Raw genomic sequence first — 6,871 nt, forward strand, 5'->3', positions numbered from 1 at the left:
TTTCTCACTTAATGTAAGTCATATGGTTTTATTGCTGGGAGCCCCCTACTCTCCAGCCCACTCTCTCACTCCTAATGGGTTCCAACATTGATCTCCCAACTAGTTTGTTTGGTGTTTGTTGTTTGCTAGCTTTCTTGAGATTTTCGATACGTATTGTACAATGGGGAACAACTGTTGCTGAAGAACAACTAGGCTAGCATAACCAAAAAAATATGTGGAAGTGGAAAAGCATGTGTTATGTTCTAACCATTTAATTTGAAATTAGGCTTTTTGTTCCTAATAGTGCACAGGAATGTTTTGCTTTCACCCTGAAATGTTTAGCTAATCAGCTGTTATGCGACCCATTGGGTAATGTACATTCATCGCCATAAACTCCACTATAGAGAAAAGAATCGCCAAGAACAAAAATGTCTGACAACCTGGAAAAAACTATATATTTTCCCTTATTCATTCATAAATGTCTACTTTTTAGTTCATTAAAAAATTCAGTCTTTCTAAGCCTGTCCTTTCTGAGAGCCTGCTTTGCTCTGATTGGTCAGATGGCCCATCTTGTGATACTGCACAGTTTTGTTGTGTTGTGATACTTGTGTTGTGTCAAGTCCTCCTGGGAAGTTATATGGGAAGTCGTGCTTACGACATCAAGTGCGTTCAAGTCACTTATGCAAGATGGCGGTTTGTCCTCTGATGGCAGTGGCCTCTTCAGCCGGATAATGCACCCCTACCACACTGCAAAAATTGTTCAGGAACAAAAAAACAATTCAATTCAATTCAATTCACATTTATTTGTATAGCGCTTTTCACGATACATATCGTTTCAAAGCAGCTTTACAGAGAATGCATGTCAACATTACAATTTGGAGACTGCAGTTAGCTAATAATGTAATAATTTAGGCGATTAACATACAATCACTGTTAGCAATGTAATTGGAGGTAGAAGCAAAGAGCTCCTGGAAAAATGAATTACATATTAACAATAATTAGGATTTATAGAATGTGAATGTGCGTGTTGATCCAGATGTTGCATCTTCTGAAGTCATCGCAGGAGTTGGCGCCGTCTCTTCCAAAGTTTTAGTCATCTGAGGTCTTCTTAAGAGGCTGGATCCAAACTGAAACTGAACAACAACAAAACTATCTGTTAAGTCACTGACTGACAGGAAAACAAGGCAGCTGTCTTTAGTTTCAGACACAGTCACTGTTTGACTGACAAGGAAAGCGATCAACCACATTTCACTGTGCTTTACATGACATTTTACGAGTAAATAGTTGACACAACAATAAAAGACATGCCATGGGGAAAAAAAAGAAAAAGAAAAAAGAATAACGGCATATCAGCGCCAATCCATAATAGGCTGTTCGGAAAAAAATAAAGAATAAAAGCTAAAGAGGTAATATACTAAAGTTTAAATATTAAAAATATTCACATTTTGATAAAGTCAGAATTGTGAGGAAAAAGTGTTGCATTACATTAAATAAAGTCATCAGCAAGTAATAAGGTGATTTGGCAGCATATCCCAAAAAATAAATAAATAAAATAAAAATGTGTGTATATATATATATATATATATATATATATATAATTATGTTCATGGGATATCTAGATATCTAGTTGGCTACTAAGTGCCATAAACACATCAGAATATCTTTCAGGTAAAATAATGCCACTAGCCTCAAACTGTTTCAGTTCTGCCTCATTTTTTTTCACAGTATCAACATGGTACATTTTTAAAAATATATATTTTGCTACCCAGAAGTTGCATAAATTCAGTCAATTAGATTGGAACTGCTGATTTGAGCCTGTTCTTTTGAGTTTTGTGTTAAATATACATCAAACATCATTGAACAGACTGTAGGCAAGACAGAAGCTGAGATTTGAAGGACTGAAGGACTACTGTACTGCTGAATAGACTGCGACATTCACAAAGGTTTAGCATTCCCACATGGTAGGCTGTATATTTTGGCAAAACACAATGTGAAAATATCCTAAAAGTTTCACAGTTCCTGACAAATGACCCTTTTTTAGATACATTATTAACTGAATCAGTGAGTTGTGGTTAGCTTTGTATGATTTGCCTTTAGCAATTAACCTTTCAACCCCCTAAAGAGCATTTAATCTTTTAATCTTTTCAAGAAATTTGTCCAGCAGACATTAAAGAAATGTTCTTCTTTTGTTGAGATGAAATAAAACACCCAGCCAAACAGTGAAATACACATTATTGGTTTTATATCACCCTGAAAAATGAATGACAATTTCAAAATATTGTGTGTTCATTTTGGAACTAACCTTTTCACCTGGGGTTGAAAACTTTTAGTGCATGTTGATAGTTAAAAGTGGCCAACAATTACAATGATTGTGTTTTTGAATGGTTTATAATGAGAGGAAGGACAGTAAGCACATTTCACACCCGATTTCTCTTGTAGGCATCATCATTAGAAAGGCTATTTCTAGCTGCATATCCACAGGAAACTGATATTGCTCAGAGCAGTGCTTGAAGTGTCAGAAGTGGCAATTCTGTGCTATTCTGTTCACAGTAGCAGGAATTTTCTGCTCTCATCATAAACCTGCAATACTCTCTCTGTCCCTTCCCTAATTGTTCTCACTAGACCAATATTTGACTACTGGCATTAAATTTGGTAATTCTTTTTTATTTATTTTTTCATAAAATTAGAAAATAGAACTAGGACTACAACGTTAATGTGAATGTACAGCTTTAGGCTACGTTCAGACTGTCTGTCCAAATCTGATTTTTGTGCATATCCGATTGAAATCCAATCAGATTTAGCAAGTGTGAATGGCCAAAAAACACATGAAATTTGATTTTTACAAATCCGTTTCGAGCAACATTCATATGTGGTTTGAAATCCTATTCAAACTGCATTTCTGGAAATCAGTTTCAGGGTGTACTCAGTCTGACTGCTCTGATCAGATTTTGCGTGGTTTATTTGACTTTCTCAAGACTTGAAAAACGTTGAAAGTCACAGCAGAAACAAGGTTTTGTTGTTGCAAAGTGCCGGTCGAGAAGAAAATGACAAAATAACGGAGATATGTTTTGAAATCTGCGGAGATGACAGCACGAATGGTCCCGGCAATGGTCTCTACAATCAACTTTGCTCACGATGCTTTTGAGGAACGCAGCCCTGAACAGCTGCGATTCGCAATGTGGACAGTCAATAATTTTAGATCAGATTCCAGGATACACAAATAATCGTATTTGGACTTAGAGTGTGAACGTAGCCTCAGTCTACCTGTTACGGCCTTTGTAATTGTCCATTTAACTGCTGCCTTGATTAACTTCTAATTGTCTGTTAATTGTCCATTTAACTGCTGACCATATCCTGATTTAAAGGGGACCTATTATGCAAAATTCACTTTTATAAGGTGTTTGAACACAGATGTGTGTCCACAGTGTATGTAAACAACAAGCCTATAATGGCTAAGCTCCACCCACATCTTTTATACATATATATACAATCCCCATAAATCATAAACAGTGTCTCCAGACATGTGGTTTTTAGATTTCCCCCTTCTCTCACGTAAGAGTAGGGGGAAGCACCGTCCATGACTGGTGACGATCTGCCCTATTAGCATAGATCCTGACCTGAGAGAGCCGCAGCAGACCGCCATTTCTGTTTACTCGCTGTAGCAGCTGGAGATGTACAATGTCTGTGCCAAAAAAAAAAAAGAAAAGAAAAAAAACATTACAAATATTCTGTTATTGGATGTACCAACAAACATAAGAGTCTCCATAGATTCCCAGCATCTGAGCCACTGAGGACACTGTGGTTGAGTTTCATTAAAGGTGGGGTAAGTAGCTTTTCAAAAACGCTGTTGGACATTGTTGATATTTGAAATCAACCCAAACAAACCCACCCCTCTCTTCATTGCTCCACCTCCAAAACTCACACTCCAATCCTAACCACTCTGCTCCAAGTCGGTCTCGAACCCCGGCACGATCCCTGCTGGCAGGCGAGGCGAGTGCACTAACAATATCGCTAAACACCACATTCTCTAGTGGTTGCCAGTGCGCAGTGGTTTACCTGCTCAACTCTCACTATCTGGCTCGCTATCTGGCACACGCAATATGAGAGTGGATGTCTGTTTATCACAGCTGACGTGCAACAAAGTAATGCTTTCAGGAAGCACAAAAAAATTAACATACAGTATACAAGAGCAAATACAAACAAGTGTTCGTTGTTAGTCGCCAACAGCACAGCAGCTCCAGACGATCAATGACACTCAAACCCAGTGTTACTCACATGTGAAGCGGAATCAAAGCAGCCTCCGAGTCTGTTTTCAGGCCTTCCTGCTTAGCTCTCTCCAGCGCTGGAAAGCTTTTCTAATATTAACACAGGTCATAAAGCACTTGCCCAGTCATAAACCTTCATTCCAGTAATATTCTTTTGAGCTCTTTTGTATTGTGTCTCATCTCTCTTTCTGCAATTTTTTCTTTTTCTTTTTTCAAATCTCCCACTTGTTCGTTTGGTCTCCTCGACCATTATTCGCCCCCTAATGCTGATTGGCTACACTTTTGTTGTTGGTGTTGGCCCAACTATCTTCCAAACAGTGTTTTTGAAAAAAGTACTTACCCCACCTTTAATGAATAAAATGTGCTGAAGAAAGTCGATAAAGTCATTTTACGCCGGTGTGACGATTTGTGTTACCTGCTCAGAATTTTCTATCTTCCATTAAAAACTAGGTAGCATAATATAAATATAGTGTTGGTAGCACAATCTGATAGGTAGCATTATTTGTCAGAACACCGGACTGCTTCACAAACAAGGGTCAGTTCATACTGGATTTGCACAAAAGATTGAAATGACGGTACATGCTAGTCGATGAGTTGAATCAACTCCACAACAACTACATAAATTTATCCACTAACCATTCAGAAAAGTCCAGTTGCATTCTAAAAGTTGTAACTTCTTCCTGAGTCTCTCCATCAGTGTCCAACTCCGGTTTGAACATGAACACAGCTACTGACAATTTCTGACATTTTGTCTGCGTGAGATTCTCCAGTTTTGTTGTTGTTGAGTATCCAAATCGCGAGCTGTCAAAGCTCCACCCTCTCCTGGAAAGGGGGCCGGGAGCAGCAGCTCGTTTGCATTTAAAGAGACAAAGACAAAAACGGTGTGTTTTTGCTCACCCAAATAGGGGCAAATTTGACAAGCTATAATAAATGCTCTGTGGGGTATTTTGAGCTGAAACTTCACAGACACATTCTGGGGACACCAGAGAGTTATATTACATTTTGTGAAAAGGGGAATAATAGGTCCCCTCTAACTAAGCCCATCTCCTGGTTTAATTTAAGCTGTGTGTGTGAAACCAGGCCTTAGTTTTCATTTTTATTTCTCTTTCTTATTATCACGTACTACATTTGCCATAATCCTCCCCAGCACCTGATCACATGCACCTATCACTCATCAGCACTCCAATCACCACACTATAAAAACCCAGCACACACATAAGCTGTGTCCCAATTCAGAAGTTGCATCCTTTGAAGGACACAGACTTCAAAGGGCATGCCTTCAAAGGCCGCGAAGTTCGGACCGAGTGTTGTGAAATGGGACAGCCTATGGATGGTTGTTCTTGTCGCATAGCAACTGTGACAGGTGCCGTTGATGAGCGGGACTTTTTTTTTAAAGTAATATTCAACTGTCTGAAAACAAAACATGTTTCACAGCTTGTCTAAATATGTTCACCTTGGTCCATTTACGTACAAAATAAAGATTATGAACTATATAAAATCGCATCTTAGTAAGATGTCAATATTTGAACCACTTTAAAGTTGTTGTTTTTTGTTTTGTTTGTTTGTTTTTTACATTCATATTATTAGATATTCATATTCAATTAAGTTGAAACCCAATATTTGCATTTAAAAGTGGAATTTCTCTCAAAAAAAATCCCGTCATCACTGGCACGCAATGAATTCTGGGGTAGAGTAAGTCACGAAGGAACCATCTGTTGTATCCTTCATTGTCCTGGAAACAAAGAACACATTTCAAGGCAGCATTTGAATGAGCCTTCGTCACGCAGCTGTGATGCATTCGGCCTTCGAATGCGGTCTTCGAAGGATGTGGCCTCTGAATTGGGATGCAGCTAGCCTGTGTCTGGCCTCATCTTGAGCAATGGAACCATTCACCTGCTGAGACTTTCCTGAATGACGCTGTATCTTGGATATCCACGCCAAGTCATTTTGTGTGTAAACTCCTTTTCTCTCTGTCTTCTCCTGGTGATCCCCTCTGCGCACCTCATCTCATCTGCTCCCTGTGTGTGTCTCTCTCCACCTGCAACAGATAAGACTCAAGTTGTCATTCAGTTTGGTCAGAACACAATCTGTACTCAAAGTCAGTACTCACCTGCACTGCCTTGATCCTGCTGTCTTCATAAATAAACTTACCATTGTGTTCTCCAGTTCTGCCTCTCCTGTTCCCGTGTCTATGTACATTCTGATACTTATTAGCTCTAATCACAAGTTTATTCCTGTATTTAGTTTAAACAGTCTCGAATAGTAGCAGCAGCAAGTCAAATGGGTGAATAAAACTGGATGAGAATTAAGTTTTGATGCAAATAGTGTTTCCCAAAAGACTTTACAGTTGGTGAATCACCAGGAAATTTTCTCCTTGGTGGTTAGAAACTGAAAAACACTGACATTTAAATGCTGAAATTACCTCACATCCATGTATTACAATTACTCTCCAGTTAGGGCTTTTGGTATTTAGCAATTTGTGAGTTCTTTTATTTATTATTATTTATCCTTTTTTTATTTAAAATCTCTTCAGAAACTCTGAAGGAAACATGTGAGAAGGTCTTTTTCTCACATAAATTAAGCAAGCGTCCTTATTTAAAGCATTTGATCTTGTTTCTGTCTAGGAG

The 6,871-nt window shown here is 38.4% G+C and overlaps 1 long non-coding RNA gene across 1 annotated transcript; it reads right to left on the reverse strand.

Annotated features, from left to right (window-relative positions):
* Positions 1 to 753: 753 nt before the first annotated feature.
* On the reverse strand, positions 754 to 6,539 carry LOC127498718 (uncharacterized). Its single transcript, XR_007925955.1, has 3 exons — positions 6,138 to 6,539; positions 3,597 to 3,661; positions 754 to 1,112 (listed from the first exon to the last, which is right to left on the reverse strand). It is a non-coding gene; the product is annotated as an uncharacterized LOC127498718 (long non-coding RNA).
* Positions 6,540 to 6,871: the final 332 nt, after the last annotated feature.

The sequence above is a fragment of the Ctenopharyngodon idella genome, chromosome 17, assembly GCF_019924925.1.
Source record: "Ctenopharyngodon idella isolate HZGC_01 chromosome 17, HZGC01, whole genome shotgun sequence".
NCBI lineage: Eukaryota > Metazoa > Chordata > Actinopteri > Cypriniformes > Xenocyprididae > Ctenopharyngodon > Ctenopharyngodon idella.